At 38.7% G+C, this 21,656-nt stretch overlaps 1 pseudogene; it reads right to left on the bottom strand.

The window, feature by feature from the left end:
* The window catches only part of LOC125250569, a 43,895-nt pseudogene extending 32,409 nt beyond the window's left edge, over positions 1-11,486 (bottom strand).
* Between the last annotated feature and the right edge of the window lie 10,170 nt (positions 11,487-21,656).

Raw genomic sequence — 21,656 nt, 5'->3', positions numbered from 1 at the left:
TGGACTTTAAGGCTTCCTTTCTCATTGAAACTCTTTCCACACTGTTGGCAGGTGTAAGGCTTCTCTCCAGTATGAATTCTCATGTGGACTTTAAGGCTTCCATTTTGTGTGAAACTCTTTCCACATTGTTTGCAGGTGAAAGGTTTCTCTCCAGTGTGAATTCTCATGTGGACTTTAAGCTTGTCTTTATGTGTGAAACTCTTTCCACACAGTTGGCAAGTGAAGGGACTCTCTCTAGTGTGAACTCTCAAGTGGACTTGAAGGTTTCTATGTTGATTAAAAGTCTTTCCACTTTTAGTTTCTGTCTTTTGAGCTCCTTTTTGTTCATGACTCACCTCTTTCAGTGCCATTAGGTCTAGGGAAGAAATAGACATAAAACAATTTAGACATTTAAAGCATAAAAATCAACATGTATGATCTATACCCTATCCTATCTTATGAATCAGGGATGGGCAGCTTTGGTACTGGAGGACCACTCTTTTGCAGAGCCAAGTTTCATCCCTAATCAAATACACCTGCCCTTGATTTTCAAGCATTCCTGTAGATTTAAGGCTGATTTATACTTCTGTGTTGCGTGTACCCTGTAGGTATGGCGTAGGCTGTGAGTGCCACACATAGACTACAATGTAGCCTGATGTGCACCTCTTCGAAAATGTAACAATGCGTCAATTCTACACGGACCACAAGCCCTATGATTAGTTTGCTGATTTGCTGTTTCTCTGCCCCCTCTATTTGTAAGCTTCTCTGACAACGTACATGACAAGCTGCTTCTTCTTTGGCTTTGGCCTTGATACTCAACATGACCATGGACACTGCCTACCAGTGGTCTGGATGCACGTCGACGCGGACAATGACGCAGAAGTATAAATGATAACAGACGCATAGCCTACGGTGCAGAGGCTCCGGCGTAGGTCTGACACAGAAAATCAGCCTTTACGATTAAATAATGGGGTTGGGTTAAATTTTGCAGGTGTCTTTGATCAGGGATGGAGCTAAACTCTGTAGAATAGTGTCCCTCCAGGACCAGAGTTGCCCATCCCATCTATAGACTTATACTCATTACACCAGTGGCTTTCAAACCTGGTCCAAAGGGACCCACCACTGCACATTTTGTATGTATCCTTTATTTTTCCAATCTGGTTAAGATCATCAGCTTGTTAGAAGATTGCTGACATTGATGGAGGAATTTGCAAACTACAATTCCTGTTCATCACTGAAAAGTGCTTTACTATTCAATAAGTAAAAGAAGATTTGTTGTTTTAATGATGTGAGACATAGCACACACAATTGTAATAGCCATTCTGTACTCCGGTTGTGACCTCACTTCATCCGTACCATGTCCAAGCCTGATCCAACCGTGCCTTTTCAAACCGGGCCAGGGCACGGTACAGAGAGATCACACTAGTGACATTAGACGGAAATAATGAACGCGCACACCGAGGGCTTGGTACGCCTACAGATGGTCGCTTTCGCCCTATTATCAAGATTCATCGCTCCAGAGATGTTGCTACAATTCTGACCACAGCTAGACGCAAAGGCCAGCTTCAATACGAGGATCAACTTCTCTGTATCACTCCTGACATTCCTCCTACAGTTCGCCCTGCGAGGATAGCCTTCAACCCGATCTGTGCGGAACTAATTAAGAAAGGCATTCGCTTACAAATAAACTTAATGGCCGTGTTGGTCTTCAAGGCGTATGGCATTCAGAAAACTTTCAGAGACCCGAAAGATGCCAAAGCATATGTGAACTCTTATCTTCAGTTTTTCAATGAGTGTTTGTCTTTTTTCTTTATGATCCGTGTATGTTCTATGACATGATTTATATGACTAATGATGGGTGGCCGGCAAAAATACGGGAGAGTTTATTTATGTATAAACCTTTATTTGCCATGAAGCTTTTGATTTTTGATTTAAGCTAGGATATTGAGCAGGCGTGTATTTTTCTTCTCTCTGCGTTTTTGAATGATAAACAGATCCCAGTTTTTCATTTTTGTACCTCAGGAGTTTTAGACATAGAGAGATCCAGAGATCAAAATCCCCTCTCCTTCCCGTCTTTTACTCCTATGTATAGTTTACTTTTCTACTTTATTTAACTTTTTATCACTTCTTAAATGGCTGTTGGTGTCAAGTTGAAGGGGCCTAAATAGTCCAGTGAAATGAGCTGCTACTATGGACTTTTTGTGCAAACATAGCATAGTAGTCCATTTTTCTTGCTTGCTCCTCAGCTTCAAATAAATCTAAAGGTGTGGCGATTATATGTCAGCGTAATCTGCGCTTTAAGCTGTTGGATACTTTGGCAGATAGCAAAGGTAGATTATCAGTTGCGAAAATTCATATAGAAAAAAAGAGATGTTGCCTTAGTTTCAATTTATGCTCCTAATACTTTTGAAAAAGAATTTAATGAACAAATCACCAAGGTACTTCTGGAGCTTTCTGGCTTCAAATTCATTATTGGCACTGATTTTAATGCTGTTGTTGACTGTTCAGTTGATAGGTCGGGAAACTCCAAAAAATTAGATCAAAAATGTGCTTCTGAGGCTTACGTTCCTGGATCAATGATACCGGGGTGGTGGATCTTTGGCGTATAATAAATCCTGATGTTAAAGACTACACCCATTTATCATTTAGTCACAAATCTTTCTCTCGTATTGACTTTATTTTTTCTTCTAGAGGTTTGTTTCATAATATTGTTAATGTTAACTTATTGCCAGTGGCATTTTCCGACCATAAGGCAGTGATTACTTCTGTTTTGTTTAACTCTAATCCAGTTTGGGCCCTAGATGGCGTTTCAACACCATGCTTCTCTGAGATGAAGCATTCAAAACTAAGTTTTCAAGTGAACTAACAGACTTTGTTAATGTAATTAAAGGTTCAGTTGATGACCCGAGGATACTCTGGGATGTTATCAAAGGGTTTATTAGGAATTTTACTGTATGTTATGCTTCCAGTTTACGGAAAGCTTAATCATATAGATTACAGCATCTAAACTCTCAGCTCAAGATGTTCTGTTACAACAAAGTTATGATGAGGATGTAAGGCTTCAATTTGATCTTGTGAAAAAGAAATAAATGCATTAATAAATTAATAATAATACATTTTAAAGCAGCGTGCAGAATTTTTAATTCATAGAACATAGCAGTTGTACTATTTTAATGGGGCTAGACCCAGCCATTTACTAGCCCTTAGATTGAGGATTTTTCAGATATCAGCGCTATTAGGTCAAAAGATGAACCCTCACAGGTTAATAATACTTTTCGCAGTTTTTACTCTGAATTATATAGCTCAGAGGTATCACATAACCAGGATACTTGTAAAAGTTTTCTAAACAAAATACGTCTTCCCAAGCTATCTGAGGAAGACTCTCTAAAATTAGATACCCTAATTACCATAGATAAGCTTAAAGAGGCTGCTTCCAAAATGTGTAGAGGTAAATCCCCTATGTTAGATGGAATTCCCCCAGAATTTTACACAGCCTTCTGGGACAGACTGGGCCCTCTACTTTTTGATATGATTCAAGTCGCTGTCGAAAGAGGGTCTTTTTTCTAGAGATGTGAATATTGCAGTTATTTCCCTCTTGCTCAAAAAGGACAAGGACCCTAATGATTGCTCAAGTTATAGGCCTTTGTCCCTACTAAAGCTGATCTGAAAATTTATGCTTAATTTCTTGCACAAAGGCTTTAGCCGGTCATGACTAAGCTTGTCAATTGTGACCAGACAGGTTTCATTAGAACTAGGTTAGCATCTGATAATGTTAGAAGATTACTTCATATAATACATGGCACTTCTTCATTGACTCTGCCTGCTGTGGTCCGTTCTCTAGATGCTATGAAAGCCTTTGATCGTCTGGAATGGCCATATCTGTGGTCTGTGTTGAAGGTCATGGCTTTGGGGTCCTCTTACATTCATATGATCAAGGTGTTGTATGCAAATACCACAGCCATGGTGTGACAACTTGTTCTTCATTGATTGATATAGCCAGAGGGTCTCGACAGGGATGCCCTCTAAGTCCGTTTCTTTTTGCACTTTCTCTTGAGCAACTGGCACAGACAATACGCATAGATAAATCAACCGAATCACAATATGTGGAACCAGTCATCACATTTCACTATATGCAGACAATGTCCTCATTTATTTAGGTAACCCATTGCATTGGTAATCCATTATGCAAAACACTGCATCATTTCCAAGTTATGGAAAAACAACATTCTTATTGTACAGTACTACTCAGAGCATGTAGTCAAGATCTAAATCATTTAAGAGGCAATTTATTAGCAGATGGAGAACCAAATATGTATTGTGGGCAAGACAAAAGGCTCTGAAAGATCAGCAGAGAGGTGATGTGACTCTGGACAATCAGCGGAGACGTGAAGTGACGTGACTCTGGACGATAAGCAGAGACGTGACATGACTCTGGACGATCAGCAGAGATGGGACATGACTCTAGACGATCAGAGGAGACGTGACTCTGGAAGATCAGCGGAGATGAGTGGCTCTGGGAGGTCTGCTGAGACATGACAAGGCTCTGGGAGGTCTGCTGAGACATGACAAGGATCTGGAAGGTCTGCTGAGACGTGATGAGGCTCTGGAAGGTCCGCTGAGAAGTGACAAGACTCTGGAGGGTCTGCTGAGATGTGACGAGGTTCACGAAGATCAACTGTGACTTGATGAGGTTCATGAAGATCAACTGTGGCATGACTGGGCTCACGAAGATCAACTGTGACTTGACTGGGCTCACGAAGATCAACTGTGACTTGACTTGGCTCAGGAAGATCAACTCTGACTTGATTTGGCTCAGCAAGATCAACTGTGACTTGATTTGGTGTTGTGATGGCCAACATTTTGTGAGTGGGTTCTAGCGCAGCCACCATTAAAGGCATAGAAGTAATGTTGTGTTCCTCCGCGACTCCCACAGTGAACGAAGGACCACACAAAATTAAGGCATAGTCCATAAAGTCTCTTAGACTGCAACTGAACTTCCCTTATGGAAACCAGGATTTTTTGGGCTCATTTAGGCCAAATCGAAAAATGTCCTTTAAAGCCACATCATCAAATGGAACTTGAAACATAACTCACAGAATTGATGAACATATTCCTCAATGGATAAGTCTCTTTGCCAAAGACGTAGTAGCTGGTCGACTGGATCCATGGTTGGACTGGAAACGCTCATAAAGGGTGCTGGATCTTGGTTTGGCTGACTATTCTGTAACGTATGGGACGGGACAACGGAGTTGGAGATCCACGCACAGGCTTTATTAATAGGATGAGCGTAGTCATACAGGCAGAGGGTCAAACACCAGCAAACAGATACAAGAAGGCAAGGCAAAACAGTAATCCAAACACAGGCAAATGTCTAGGCAGGAAGCAAACGATGATAAACAAGGAAACAGTCCAGGTTCAAAAACACAGGCACGGCAAGGAACACGGAGACAAGGTTGGATACAAGGCTAAACAATCCACCTTTTTCCTCACTTCTCCATGGGGGGCGCCATATTGGTGATTTACTTCTGGTAGGATGCTCTGAGCTTCCGTTTAGTAATTGTTATCAGCTAGACGACGTTCCTAGTGATGGCGAATAGGTTCTGGGAGAATTTGTGCTGTTAAAGGTTGTCACAACAGCTACAGAAAGCTCAAAAAACTTATGGAAGATGAGTGTTACGACCACAAGCCAACAACAAAAGCGGAATGTAAATGTCCAAAACCATTTAAATTGCACAAGATGCCAACCAACGATGATGCCAAGATGCCAAAAGACAATGGCTCGCTGCACTTAATTTGAAATTACTGCCACGTAACATCCATGTATGTTCATTCCATTTTGTGGACAGACAACCAACAATGGAAAATCCTCATCCTGAACTTTGGCTTGGATACGATCATCCATTAAGAAAGAAGAGAAGATGACAAACTTGTCTGGACCAATGTGAGTCTATTCACTAACGTTATTTACAAGGCTAAAGTGCTACTAGGTCAGCAGAATTAATCAAAATACGGCTTATGATATAGATACTGTGTTTTTATGCGTGCTTAAACATCTTTAAGAAACCAGCCTTTCCTTCAGCACTTGAATGTTAACTTGTAGCATAAGTGTACGCGTTGCGTTGTTTTCACTGCCTGATTCAGATTGGACAACAAGAGGAGTTTGATTCATTTAACATATGACTTTAGCATCGGCTCTTTAAATGAACCATTCTCACTCACAAAATCGTATGTAGTTTGATTCAGTATGATGAATCATTTAAATGAGTCTGACTTGAACTCAAATTTAAGCTCCACTTTGAGTGTCAACCAGGCACTATTTTTTAATGGATATAAGGAAGTTGTGTTTTTATTCTGTTCCCTTTTGTCAAAGAGGTCTTGTTCTTGTAAAGAGTTTACCCAAGTGTGCAGACCCTTAAAGGTGCCATCGAATGGAAAATTGACTTTGAACAAGAGTTCAGTACATGGAAATGACATACAGTGAGTCTCAAACACCAGTTTCCTCCTTCTTATGTAAATATCATTTGCTTAAAAGACTTCAGAGGAACAGGCGAATCTCAACATAACACCAACTGTTACGTAACAGTCGGGATCATTAATATGTACGCCCCCAATATTTGCAAAAATATTGAAACAATAAAGAAACAATAAGGGCCACAACACCAGAGGCATTTAAGCTGTATTATCCCAAGTTTACTTGTATCTTAGACTGCAGTGAAAATGAAATCCAAAAGCCAAGGAACCTGGACTCAAAGTCTGAATCACTACTATGCTTGCAACACTATTAAATATTTAGTGGCTATTGCACCTTGTGGTCTAGTAATGTTTATATCAGCAGCATATGGGGGCCGCTGTAGTGACAAATCTATCACGTGTGACTTTGGTATTCTTGAATACTTTAAACTGGGAGATGCAGTGATGGTGGATAGGGTTTTTTGATTAGAGACTTGTTGAATGAAAGACAAGTCAACTTGATAATTCCTCACTTCGCCAACAAAACAGCTGACAGAAGAAAAAGTCACATGCAGTCGCAGGATTGCAAATGTACGGATACACGATGAACGTGCAATTAGGAGACTGAAAGTGTACAAGGTGTTGTCTCAAACCTTGCCTATCACTCTTATGCCAAAGATTGATAAAATTCTCTGTTTATGTGCAGCTTTAGTAAATTTGCATGGTAACCTGATCCGTGAAGCAGATAATTAATGCTCAAACTGTTGTATGTGGTGAAATTTGTACATATGTATTTAATCACAATACTTGACATTTTTAATTCTTAAAAAAATCTCTCCCAATATATATATTTTTGGGTACTTTGTACATACACTTTTTAAATTAGTCTAAAAAACATTCAATACAAAACGCAAAACCTGTAAACAAGGAAATATAAAATAAATCCAAAATTTTGAAAACAGATGACAGATTACCAGAACATTTTTTTCATCTTACATGTCAGGATCTGTACACTTTTAAAAAAAACACCTCTTGTTAGTCTTTGTTTGTACCAGTAGTTTCAGGTTTTTTGACAATATTTAGGTATTTGTCATTCAGTTTGAGTCGTCCAGCAATGAATTCATCCACTACCCTTAAAAAGCATTACAGTAGAGGTCTGCATTCCCGTGGCTCTCCGCGGGACCCGATAAGATTTCTTTTGGCTTAGCCTATAGTTTTGAGTGACATGTTAAAGGCTATTTAATTTAAAGGTGCCCTTGATTCAAAAATTGAATTTACCTTGGCATAGTTAAATAACAAGAGTTCAGTACATGGAAAAGACATACAGTGAGTCTCAAACCCCATTGTTTCCTCCTCCTTATATAAATCTCATTTGTTTAAAAGACCTCCAAAGAACAGGCGAATCTCAACATAACACCGACTGTTACGTAACAGTCGGGGTGAACGCCCCAATATTTGCATAATGCCAGCCCATGATGTTCCCAACATTATAAAAGGCATTAGACAAGGGCAGCCATTAACGTCTGGAGCTGCACACAGCCGAATCATCAGACTAGGTAAGCAAGAACAACAGCGAAAAATGGCAGATGGAGCAATAATAACTGACATGATCCATGATATCATGATATTTTTACTGATATTTGTAAATTGTCTTTCTAAATGTTTCGTTAGCATGTTGCTAATGTACTGTTAAATGTGGTTAAAGTTACCACCGTTTCTTACTGTATTCACGGAGACAAGAGAGCCGTCGCTATTTTCATTTTTAAACACTTGCAGTCTGTATAATTCATAAACACAACTTCATTCTTTATAAATCTCTCCAACAGTGTAGCATTAGCCGTTAGCCACGGAGGACAGCCTCAAATTCACTCAGAATAAAACTTTAACATCCAAATAAATACTTTACTCACATAATTCGAAGCATGCATGCAGCATGCATGACGACATCTTGTAAAGATCCATTTGAGGGTTATGTTAGCTGTGTGAACTTTGTAAATGCGCTGTAATATAGTCGACAGCTCGTGTGGCAGGGAGCACGTGATTTAAGGGGGCGGCGCCGAGTGTAAATCAGTGCATTGTTAATGATGCCCCAAAATAGGCAGTTAAAAAAATGAATTTAAAAAAAATCTAGGGGGTATTTTGAGCTGAAACTTCACAGACACATTCAGGAGACACCTTAAGACTTATATTACATCTTGTGAAAGAACGTTCTTGGGCACCTTTAACCTATTTTTCTCTGTGATATTTAGCCTATTATTCTTTGTGACATTTTTTTCTCTGACATTTTTTAGGGTGTTGACAGCATCATAGACAAATAACAAATATAAATTTTGTATATATGCAACATTTTATATCTGTTATCCCCAATCACTCTCCTTCTTTAGGGGATTGCCTCGTTCTCACTCCCATACTTCGTAGCCGCATTACCCTAAAAAGGTAGGGAAGAGATGCTCTCTCATGAATTTATCAGGATTTGTTGTAACTCATACTAGTACACCTTTAGCTGAACTAGCAGTGATCCTTATCTGTCTTGCACTATGCCAGACCTCTGACAAGCTCTGATTTTGTGTTTGAATATCCAATTCAGCTGCCTGGTCCCTGTTCATTTCTATGTATTTGTTGTAAAATGCTTCACATTTACTTCAAGTCAAAGTTCTTCCCATGTGGCTGATGGGGTTCTAAGCTCTTAGTGTCATCTGTCTGCTCCGATACATTGGTATCACTGGACTATTTTTTAATTCAAAAATTGGTTTTGTGTCAATTACGCAGGAGCATCCAGCAGTTTCCACTACTACATTATTTTGTAACATAACCCACGTGATGTGATTGGGTTTATTTCAAGCCTGACTCGGCTCTACCTCCGCTTTTAGGAACGTGAACTGCTGATGATTGTGACAAAGAATTCTTAAAATTTTATTACTCTGTAGGTAATTGTATGCTTCCATGCTTTTATAATTTCTTAGCTCCTCGCCGTCTACACCCTCAGACAAAACAAGATAATTGAATATGTCAACATATGTGACTGCTGGCCATTGTTTCATATCATCAATCCAGGAGGTGGCGCTGGTCAACTTCGTAGGATGAGGAACAGACAAAGTTACGTTGTTTATGGTCTTTTTTTAAATAGTCTTGCTGCCACCGCAAACTAATGTTGCCATCGCTTGTTGACATTATGGACATTAAAATGAAGTAAAGCAGCTTATAAAGTGTCACTGTTGGGAAACAGGTGTGAATGTGATCAGTGCTCTAGTTCTACAGTAAGTCCACTTGAAGGAGTGAATTCGGACACTTTTCTGTAAAATTATACTCAGGGAATACGTATTTCAAATACAAAATAGTATTTTGTAATTTGTATTTGATAGAGTTGATGAAAATGGCTTTGTATTTTGTATCAAAATACTTTATTGTTTTGTATTTTTAAAATACTGTAAAATACTTTGTAAGAAGTCTACATGATGACATCATAAAAATGCAACCTCTGATTGGTGCTTGCGCAATAGTTTGCCCAGACTCGTTGAGTTCAGAACAGATGTAAAGTTTAGATTTTGGTTTTAGTAGCTTAGGCTAAAATAGTTGACTAATTTACATAATGTTCTTAAACTATTATACCGAGCAGCAGCCCCCTATATCTATGATTAACATTCAAATGATTAATTAGTTAGAATCTAGTTGCTATTAATACAGGTGCCATCAGTTGTCGTCTTATGAATGACTTGTGAGTCAGTGAGTCAGTGTTGCTGATGCAAAGTAGGCCCTTTGTTACCAAACACCAAGTAACTAAATTAGGATACAATTATTAGCGAGTCATTCACAAACATTAAACTGTTGGTTACTTTAAAACTAACCTTCATCTGCGAGATCACAGGCATATATGAGTATCTGATCTGTTAAAGCCACAATATGTAAATTTTCACTGCTAGAGGTCGCTTATTCAGTCACTTATCCTTGATTTTGTGAAATAAATACGTTACCGTTTAATGTTGGAGCTGAACGAGGCAGCTGGAGCGAATGTTAATGAGAGACGAGCCTCGAGAGCAGGAACTTTTATTATGCCACAGTCGCTGCTTCCGCTTTTTTTCGGTCGTATGTGGGGTAATGTGTGCTATCATATTAGATACATTTGATTGTTGAAAGTTGTTATAATGCTACTCTGTGTGTTCGCTCAGCAGCTGCTATGAGACACTTGTTGCACACTGCAGTAAGCTAGATCGATATTAATCATGGTAAAACATGGTACTCGCGGTAAAACAAGAAAACGAGATTTAAACAAGAAGCTATATAACGTATAGTTTTCTGTTGATGAATGAATCCAAACAGTTCCTCATTTGTCTAATAAAACATATAATATGTTTTATTAGACAGATGAGGAATATAAATCGTCTTTGTTTCCATGGTTTCTACTAAATAAAACTGGAAATTGACGGTATGATTTAATTGATAGGCGACGCACAGACACGGCCTGTGTCCTGTTTAAAATTGCTTATTTCTCTGGATTTAATAATTCTTGGAAACATTTGGGATAATATAAGTACACAAGTCAACAAAATATATAACATTGTTCTAGAGGTTTTTAAATATTTTAATCCAAAAATCTTACTGTACATATTGTCCCTTTAACTAGTTTCATATGTCAGATTTATTGCAGAGAAAAGCTGTCACTATCAAACATTGTTTACTTAATCAGCTGAGTCAGTGTAATGGTGAAGAGATAGATCAAACGGGCCAGCTGATGGAAGGTTTGCGAAGAAATGTCATGCTTCCTTGTAAAAGTATGTATTAGTATTTTCAAAATACAAAAATACAGTAGTTTGATACATGGTGTGGCTGCTGTATTTTGTAGTTTATTTTGATACATTTAAAATTAAGGTATTTGGTATTTTATTTTAAAATACATTTTGATGTATTTTTGCCCAACCCTGATTATACTTCTGTATATTCTCTATTTCTGTAGAGCTGGACATTTTAATAATGATCAAATTCAGCTTTGAGAATAAAACCAACCTGTTTGTTCCTCAGTATCTTCATGTTTCACTCTGAATGTTTCTTCAATCTTTATGTCTTCAGTCTCTTCTTTAATAAACACGTCTTCAGTTTCCTCTTTAATAAACACCATCTTCATGTCTTCACTCTCTTCATCTTTAATAAACGCCATCTTTAAGAAGAGAATAATTAACAGAGTTAATGGTCTAACATGATTTTTTTTTTAAAAACACACTAAAAACTAACACTGCAAATTAACAGACTTAATATTTAGGCATTTACGACTGATGAAAACATGTTTAGGTTGTTTGTTAGTGTTTCTGTTGTTTTCATTTGTGCACTGTTCACATGCACACGATTCACTGAATCATTTCTCAAAGTGTTTGACTCAATTGACTCGGAGTTGAAAAGTTCAGTTTCTCCATCATTACTCTCCAGAGACTGAACTCGTGTTCATGATAAACTGATTTATGACTGATGAAAACATGTTTAGTTAGTTTGTTAGTGTTTGTTGTTCTCGTTCATGTTCACCGTTTGAGCAGCACGTGTCGTGATTCACTGAATCATTTCTCAAAGTGTTTGATTCAATTGACTCGGAGTTGAAAAGTTCAGTTTCTCCATCATTACTCTCCAGAGACTGAACTCGTGTTCATGATAAACTGATTTATGATATATATATAGAGAGAGAAATGAGACGCAGGTTTACTGTTTCTCATCAGTGGATGAGCTTTACTCACACAAATATCCTTCATTACAGTTAGATAAATAAATAAACATTTAATAGTAAATAAACTAATTTACCATCGCTTGTTTAAAACAAAACACACAACTATTAATCACTGTACTGTTTCTATCGATCAAAAAATTCTTAAAACAAACCTTTCTTCAGCAGAATCACAGCAGATGCAGGATCGCGGCGCAGTCTTATGACGTCATGTCGTCACTCCAAAATAAAAGTCCTGTTCAGACGCTGCATTGTCTACAATCAAAGAAGTGCACTGAAATCTAACAGTGATAAATATGATACAAACATGTTATAAAGGTTGTATGAGTTCATAATGTGTCCGAGTTGAAACACATTAAATGTCAAAGTCATTGTGAATTTGTTTAATAAAAACATAGTGTTATATATATATATATATATATATATATATATATATATACTATTAATTTGAGTCTAAAAATAGTAAAATATGTAGAAAGTTATCTTTCAAGTCTTTAAAGGGGACCTATTATGCAAAATTCAAAACAATACCTAAACTATACCTGTTCTATCTCCATTTATAATGTCAGTTTCTGACATTATAGAGAATACAAATCTGACATCACGCCGCATTGAGTTCTGGGTAACTTCTTTGTGCCTTTTTGGCACAAAGAAGAGCCCCCATTTGTAACAAATGGGGGCTCGTCCGTTTGGATTTGTTTAGTGTTAACGTCTTTTACTGCTATTGTTGCAGTGTGTGTTGACCGGAAAAGCACAGCTAGTTTTTTCCGCTTTGAGTAGTGAAGATTGTCAAGATTATGAGAGAATTAAATTGGTGGTGTTAAAAGCTTACGAATGTGTGCCTGAAGCATATCGTCAACGTTTCAGGGCGTGTAAGAAGGAACTCAGGCAGTCTCATTTGGAGTTTGTACACAATTTGAGAAAATACTTTCCTCGTTGGTATACTGCTCTTGATAGATGATTTGGTTCAACTGATGATATTGGAACAATTTAAAGTCTCTGTTCCTGATAATATTGCCACATATATTAATGAACTTAAAGTTAATTCACCTGAGGAAGCAACAGCATGGGCTGACGATTATGTACTCACTCACAGAGGTAGTTTTGTCAATTGGTGTTCACGGGGAGACGTAAATAAAGCGCGGTCAAGTACATCTCTGAATAGTTTTCCTTCTAAGTCTAGCTATGTTCCTATTGGGAGGTCTGATTTGTATAAGTCATGTAACTACTGTTGGGAATAGGGGCACTGGAAAGCAGATTGTCCTGTACTTGAGGAGAAGGCAAGACGTGAAGTTCATAAGCCTCCTAAATCAGCTGCTTTTGTGGCCTCAGTTCCCTCTAATAATGATGAGAATTGTGTAAAGCAAAAAGTGAATACTAACTGTTTATCTGTGTATTCTCCTTTCATTACAGAGGGCTACGTGTCTCTTGTGGGCAGTGATGAAGAAGTTCCTGTTGGCGAACCTTTTGAACATCTTATCATTGACTGCGTGGGCCCTTTACCAGCTTCCAAATTGGGTAGTAAGTACTTGTTGACTATAATGTGTTTGAATACACATTTTCCTACTGTGTACGGTCACTTCTCGTTCAATAGTAAAAGCTCTATAACAATTTATGTCTATCTTTTGTAACAGTTTTTCTGTCACATTAGTTCCCAGTAGCTTTCGTATGTTATAGCTAACCCGATCAGTAGGGGGTGATCAATAGTCGTTGACTGACTGCCTAAAAGGGGATAGAGAAGAAGTATTGGGCAGGAAGTAGTGTGCTAAGCACATGGGATTGCCTTGTCTGAATAACCACACTTGCGGTTTTGGCCACTTGAGAGTTTGTGCACGCAACAGGAAATGCGCATGACCGTCCCATGTCTTAAAAATACCCAAGTGCAGTGCCCTTAATGCACACTAAACTTGAGTGGACATCCATGACATGCGGAGTCCCTCAAGGTTCAATATTTGCACACCTCCTGTTCATCCTATATATGCTGCCACTGAGCCAAATAATGAGAAAGAACCAAATTGCATATCACAGCTACGCAGATGACACCCGGATTTACCTAGCCCTATCACCTAACGACTACAGCACCATCACCTAACGACTACAGCCCCGTTAACTCCCTGTGCCAGTGCATTGATGAAATTAAAAATTGGATGTGCCTAAACTTCCTTCAGTTAAACAAAGACAAAACTGAAGTCAATGCATTTGGAAACAAAGATGAAGTTCTCAAAGTGAACACATACCTTCACTCTAGGGGTCAAAAAACTAAAAATCAAGTCAGGAATCTTGGCGTGATTTTGGAGTCAGACATGAGTTTCAGTAGCCATGTAAAGACAGTAACAAAATCAGCATATTATCATCTCAAAAATATTGCAAGAATTAGATGCTTTGTCTCCAGTCAAGACTTAGAGAAACTTGTTCATGCTTTCATCACCAGCAGGGTGGATTATTGTAATGGGCTCCTCACTGGCCTTCCCAAAAAGACCATAAGACAGCTGCAGCTCGTACAGAACGCTGCTGCTAGGACTCTGAGCAGAACCAGAAAACATGAACACATCACACCAGTCCTCAGGTCCTTGCACTGGCTTCCAGTTGCATTTAGAATTGATTTTAAAGTACTGTTACTTGTTTATAAATCACTCAATGGTCTAGGACATCAATACATTGCAGATATGCTCATAGAATATAAACCTAACAGATCATTCAGATCATCAGGATCAAGTCACTTAGAAATACCAAGGGTTCACTCAAAGCAGGGAGAGTCTTCTTTTAGCTGTTAAGCCAGCCGCAGCTGGAACCAGCTTCCAGAAGAGATCAGGTGTGCTCCAACAGTAGCCACATTGAAATCAAGACTCAAAAAAATATCTTTTTATTTATGCATTTACAGATTGAACACTGTGCTATGTTAGTGATAGCTGCGGCACTCATATTAAACATGTTCATGCTGTATTGAAGCGTTTGTCCAAGGCTAAGCTCACTGTAAACTTGGCAAAATGTGAGTTTGCTCGGGCTACACTGGCTTACCTCGGGAAAGTGGTAGGAACATGCAAAAGTCCAGGCTATTAAAACATTTCCTGTGCCTGTCACTAAAAAAGAACTGATGAGGTTCTTGGGATTAGTGGGCTATTATAGTTTCTTCTGTTGTAATTGTTCTACCGTTGTAGCCCCTCTTACTGATCTTCTGAAAGGTCACGTGAAGTTTGTTTGGTCTTCCAACTATGAAATAGCATTTTAAAATATAAAAACTTTATGTTTCTCACCTGTCCTGGCGGCACCTTGCTTTGACAAGTTGTTTTCTCTGCCGTTTATGTTAGTTCGTTAGTTAGTTATGTTACGGCCAATTATTTATACGGATCATAATCCGTTGACATTTCTGAATTCTCTCCAGTGTCCCAACCAACGGCTTATTCGGTGGTCATTTTTTGCAATCGTACAGTCTTGACATTCGACACATTCGAGGGGCAGAAAATGTTGTGGTGGATGTTTTGCCCTGTGCCCCTGTTGGTGATTAATGATTTCTTTTTTGTTACAGGGATTCTCGACAGAAACCCTGTCTTAAGGGGAGGGGTGTGACAATCCAGTGTCTGACGCCCCCGTATCTAGACGATGGATGATTTCATGAGTAGTTTTATCACGCTCACCTGGTTCCCCCATTTGAACGCCCTTTAAAAGGAGCCATGTGACCATTCTTCAGGGCTCCTCAAAGTTTGACTTTGTTATTTTTTCCTTTTGTTACACTTACACTGGCACTACACTACATTACAGTTCATGCCTACACCTTACTCTACATAACTGATTCAACTGACGTTACAGTTGCACTCGTTTGGTTTACGTTGTATTTTGTTAATAAACCTTGAGTTAAATTTGACGACAGTCGCTTCCTTTGTTTGCGGCCTTTTTGGAGCCATGGGTCGTAACACACTAAGTGTTTTTGAAAGTTTTGTTTGGTTTAATAATTAACATTACCTTTGCGATCACACAGAGTGAATGAGTAAAGACGCGATCTGAGAGAATCGCCGACGAGTCGCCGACGCCTATGAGATATTTGGCATGCTAAATATCTGGACCTGTCGGTGATTCAAAATCCTGCTGTGTGAAAAGTGTTCTGACTGAAAACTACATCGGCGATGACCGACAGCCAATGAGAGAGCAAGATACAGAGCAGCGGGGAGTTCGGGGAGGAGTAATAGACCACAATATCAGCAAGCATGGCTTTGTTTCAGATAAACATTACAATTATATCAAACAGAACCAAAGCACAAACATTTGCTTGACCATCCGCAACAGCAGCACATTGAAAAGTTATGTATTTACTTCCAAGTCTCGTTGCAGAACACACAATCCACAGTCTCCCCAACCATTTCCCCCTCCATATTCTTCTTTTCTTTTTCTTGTTTTCGCTGCAAATCAGCGCACAGGCAATTCGTATTGCAAGCTTCTTGCGGGCTACCGTTTTTAATAATAATAATAACTCCTGTCTTGCACGCGTTATATCACGTTGTTTCCTTGTCACATGTCGCGTGTGTTTGGTTGTGAAACGTAGTTTGCGTGCCAGACAGAGTTGACGGCGATTCTTCCTATTGTAAAGTCATGCAGTGTGAAACCTTCTGTCGCCGATCCATCGTGCAGTTTGAACACAGCAGCGACTGAATGCTGGCCAAGATAGTCATGCAGTGTGAAAAGAACAGTGACCCGACTACTTTGAAAATCGTGCAGTCTGAACTCGGCATAAGAGTTAAGATGCGTTTATTTAGCAACCAGAGGATGAATAGCAGAATGCAGGTGAGTAAAGTCAGGATTAGCTTGTGACTGTAGCAGTGACTGGATCTGATGTTGATTCTTATCTTTCCTAGGGAACGTGGATGCAGGCGGACGTGGAGCAGGCAGGACGCGATAACACTCACTGGAGACACAGAGACACTAGGAATCACAGAGAACACTGGAGACAGGTAAAACAGGCGTGGAAGGAGTCTGTAAGGTAAGCATAGCAGGTAGGTATGCATTAACGAGACCGGACAATGACTGTGTGATCTGGAGTGTCTTAAGTAGTGCCACTGATGTGGGAGGTGATGAGTGTCAGGTGGAGCTAGTTAATACTCAGGGGAGGGAGTGCGTTGTGATTGGGTGAGTGAAGAGCCTGGCTTGTCTGTGACACAGGGAACCACTACTAAACTCTTCACAAGCTCCTAGCGTTTTGATTTTGGTTGTCATTTGTTGAAATAAATATAAAAATACAGTGTACAGTGACATGCCCTAATGATAAGAAATGTTCTGATTTTTTGTTATTGTTCAGTAAAATTTTGAGATATACGGCTTCATTAGTTAACATGTTAATTCATTATCACAAACTGACAATGAAAAATACTTATGAAGCATTAACTGCTCTTAGTTAATGTTAATTTCTTATTTACTGTTTAATAACATTACAAAAATTAAATAAAACGTATTTAATGGTCCTGGATCAGTTGTATTTCTTAACACATTAACTAAAAAAAAAAAAAACTGTATCAAATGTAACTATTGCCCAATCTTAGTTAATGCATTAAACAATGAGACTTTATTTTAAAGTGTTACACCTGTTGTTCTTTATAGCCTAATGTATTATTGTATTTAAAGCTGTAATCTGCGATTTTTGGCCCTCTAGCGGTTAATAAACAGAACTGCATGCATCTTGCGGAAGAACATTGTAGCCGGAGCTACTTTTCTGCGTGTATGTCTGTGGCGAGTCACACAGTTACTGTGATACTCTGTGGCGGGTCCTACCAGTCCGGTCCGAAATAGTCTGTATATAAACACTAGAAACATATATAAACACATTATAAACACACTATAAACACATTATAAGTGTACCATAATGATTCAGGGTAAGACAAAAACATTGGAATCATTGCATTCTCATTATAGAATTTTTGTAAATTTTGAACACAAAAATTACGGACAGCAGCTTTAAACAGTTCTTTTTGTTATTACAAAGATTTCTTAAAGGTGCAATATGAAATAATTTTGTCTGCTAGAGTTCGCTAGAAGCTTATACAAAAAGGTGTAGCTTGACGCCAAGTTTAAGAGCGGAATCTTGAATATCATATTAAATATTGGATGGCTTGTGTTGGCATGCAATTCATTTTAAAACGTATTGTATGATGGAGAAAATTATGTATTACTGTTAATAAAAATAAAGCTGCATCTGATTATGCTATGTTAGCTCTTTGACAAAATAGTGTTTTTCTCTGAGGCATGGTAAAGCATGGTACTCGCAAAAAAATCAAGAAAATTAGACTGAAACAATAAGACTAAACGTGTTGAGCTAAATAACAACAATTCATTTTCTGTCTATAAATATACCAAAACAGTTGTTCCCTTGTCTATTAAAACGTGTAAATATTAAAACATCTTTGGTGTTTCCATGGTTTCTACAAAATAAAACCAGAAACGCAGGTATGACGTAATTGACAGGCGACTCCTCACACGTCCCGGAGCCTTGGTTAAAATTGCAATTTTCTCACGATTTACAAATATTTGGAAACATTTGGGATATTGTAAGTACTCAAGTGAACAAAATATATAACACTGGCCTAGTGGTTTTTGGATATTTTACTGCAAAAATATTACATATTGCACCTTTAAACCTGTTATACTATGACAACACTTTTTTTGCAACTTATTTCAATACCATGATAAAAGCTTCAGCAATTAATCGCAACATGAAAATTTGATACGTCACATGCCTACTGTTTAAAGGGGACTTATGCAAAGTTCACTTCTGCATGGTGTTTGGACATAAATGTGTGTTGGCAGTGTGTGTACACAACCACCCTACAGTGATAAAAATCCACCCACTCCTTGTTTTTTTAATCCCCATAAATCATAAGCAGTGTCTCAGAACAAGCCGTTTCCAGATCCCTGGCAGTGTGACGTCACAAAAGCCACAGGCCCCACCCATTAATGTTGATAGACACTGCTGTTTGAACATAGAACCGCCCTGAGCAAGTTCACAGCGAGTCCGCCATTGCTGCACTGACGAGAATGGATGTGTCTCAATCAGCTCCCTAGTTCAGTAGTCAGGGCACTGATCAGGGAGTCAGCCACATTAATTTACATAAAATACTGATTCACGACTTAGGGAGCTGATTGAGATACAGGGAATGTCTCACAAACGTTTTAGGTCTCTTGTAGCTAGATGGATTAAGCCACATAGCTCTCTCCATTTACTCACTAATCTTCCAGAAAAATGCTCCATCAGTTCTGCCGAAATTCGTTTACGTCTGCGCGAATCATTTCCCACCGGACTGCTTAGTGAACAAATATCAATACAAAGGGACAATAAAAAACAGAGACTGTGCTAAAAATATGCTACTCAAGGATATACAAGTAAAAACTGTTTGTGATCCAGCTTACAGTCTCCAGAGTGATACTGGATACTGCAGTAATGAAGGTGAGAGCACTTTATTACAGTTCATCGGAGTTGATTTACGGATATAAAGTTTACCAGTTTATTAAGCACCACCCGAAAGGCATAAGGTCTTTATATATTTGTTTACTGTTAGTTGTAATGAGTGTTTCTATGTTCTTCTCTGTGTATGATGGTGATAATACAAGGGAAAGAGAGAGAGTTTATGGATAATATTTTACTGCACACTTGCACTGTGTTTTATTAAGCTCTTACAGAGATATTCTAGAGTGAAAACAGATGCTTCATCTTTTGTGTTAAGTACAATAAACATCATAAAACTCAAGTTTTGGCCATCATTCGGATGGTACAACAGGCTTGTACTAATATAGTGGATAAAAACAAGAAGACAATATATGTTATAACTGTAATTTAACTAAACTATACCTGTTCTATCTCCATGCAGCATATATTCACAGTTTCTGACATTATTGTGCATCCTGACTGAATCCTGACAGGGGAGAACGAGCTCTTGAAGCTCCGCCCTCTTAGGCCGAGCACAGCAGCTCATTTGCATTTAGGGTGTACTCACACTAGACACGGTTGCCTTGAACCAAGCCCGAGCACGATTGTCCCCCTCCCCACTCCCCCAGTGGCCTGCACTCACACAGCACTTAACGTTCCAGGCCGGAGCACACTTGCGTCATATATGATGCACCTTTTTGAATGAAAGAAAACAGGAAGAAATGCACAGCCTAATATATATAATGCATACTGCCTAATATATTTATAATTTATGCCACGCACCGATTTTCACTTGCACTTATCAGAGGATTATTACAGCAGCTGACATTAATGGAGGAATTTTAAAGCTTTACTCGCAAACTACAATATCTATTCATCAATAAGGTGAGAATCAGACCCTTTATAAACACAAATACACTCAAATTAATTACATGACTTGATAAGTGTACTATCAGAGTAGTAATAAAGATGTTTTTTCATCGTAATGATGACAGTAGCGCACACAAAGTAGTAGCTGTTTCGTGCTTTGGCATGGTTAGTGCTCACACTGCATGCAAATCGCGCTCGAGCCCAACTGAACTGCGCTCTGGCCCACCTCTTCCAAGTGGGCCAGGGCGGCTAAACGAACCACACCAGGGCACAGAATGGAGCACTCGCATTTGTCAAACGAACCGGGCTTTGAGGGTCAAACGCGCTCGGGCACGGTTCAGAGCACCTAGTGTGAGTACACCCTGGACCACACTGAATTAGCTCGTTTTTGCTCAACCACTAAAAGTGGCAATTTTAACATGCTATAAAAAATTATCTGGGGTATTTTGAGCTAAAACTTCACATACACACTCTGGGGACATCAGAGACTTATTTTACATCTTGTAAAATGGGGCATAATAGGTCCTCTTTAAAGGGTCATGAAACCCCAGAACACATTGAAAACACAAAAGGTACTCATTAATGTTATTTATAATTTGAAATGATTTATTTTTGCTTTTTTTTCAGAGCAATGGCAGTGATGTCTCGCACTTATACTTAAATGAGCGCTAGACATCACTGCCGTTGTCAGAGCGCGATCAGACCTCACTAAGCGAATGCTGAACGCAGTTGGAAATAGTGGTATATTAGAAGTAAAAAATGATATAAATACTGTTCGTTTTCTTGCACAAACCGATCCTTTCGTGTCTTAGGACATCAATGTGTCAAGTCAAGTCACCTTTATTTATAAAGCACTTTTTACAATGCAGATTGTGTCAAAGCAGCTTTACAGTGATAACTGGTATATAATTTTGGCTGCACAGCCAAGAATAGTGTCAATGCAGGCAGATCAAAAGCACTATTGAATAAATGTCAAGAATACTGTTGAATATCAAATGTCAAGTCAAATGTCAAGTGTCCCCAACTAATCAAGCCAAAGGCAACAGTGGCAAGGAACCCAAACTCCAACTGGTGACATCACTGGTGTTAAAATGGAGAAAAAAACCTTGGGAAAAACCAGGCTTAGTCGGGGGGCCAGTTCTCCTCTGGCGAACAGTGCTTTGTTACGATTCAGGTTGCTATCATAAGTCCGATGGGATCGCAACATTCAAAGTATTTATTACAGTTTAATCCAGTTGAGGATCGTAT

The sequence above is a fragment of the Megalobrama amblycephala genome, linkage group LG1, assembly GCF_018812025.1.
Source record: "Megalobrama amblycephala isolate DHTTF-2021 linkage group LG1, ASM1881202v1, whole genome shotgun sequence".
NCBI classification, from domain to species: Eukaryota; Metazoa; Chordata; class Actinopteri; order Cypriniformes; family Xenocyprididae; genus Megalobrama; species Megalobrama amblycephala.
Note: the sequence above shows the minus strand (reverse complement) of the source record. Positions and strands in the feature narration are given on the sequence as shown.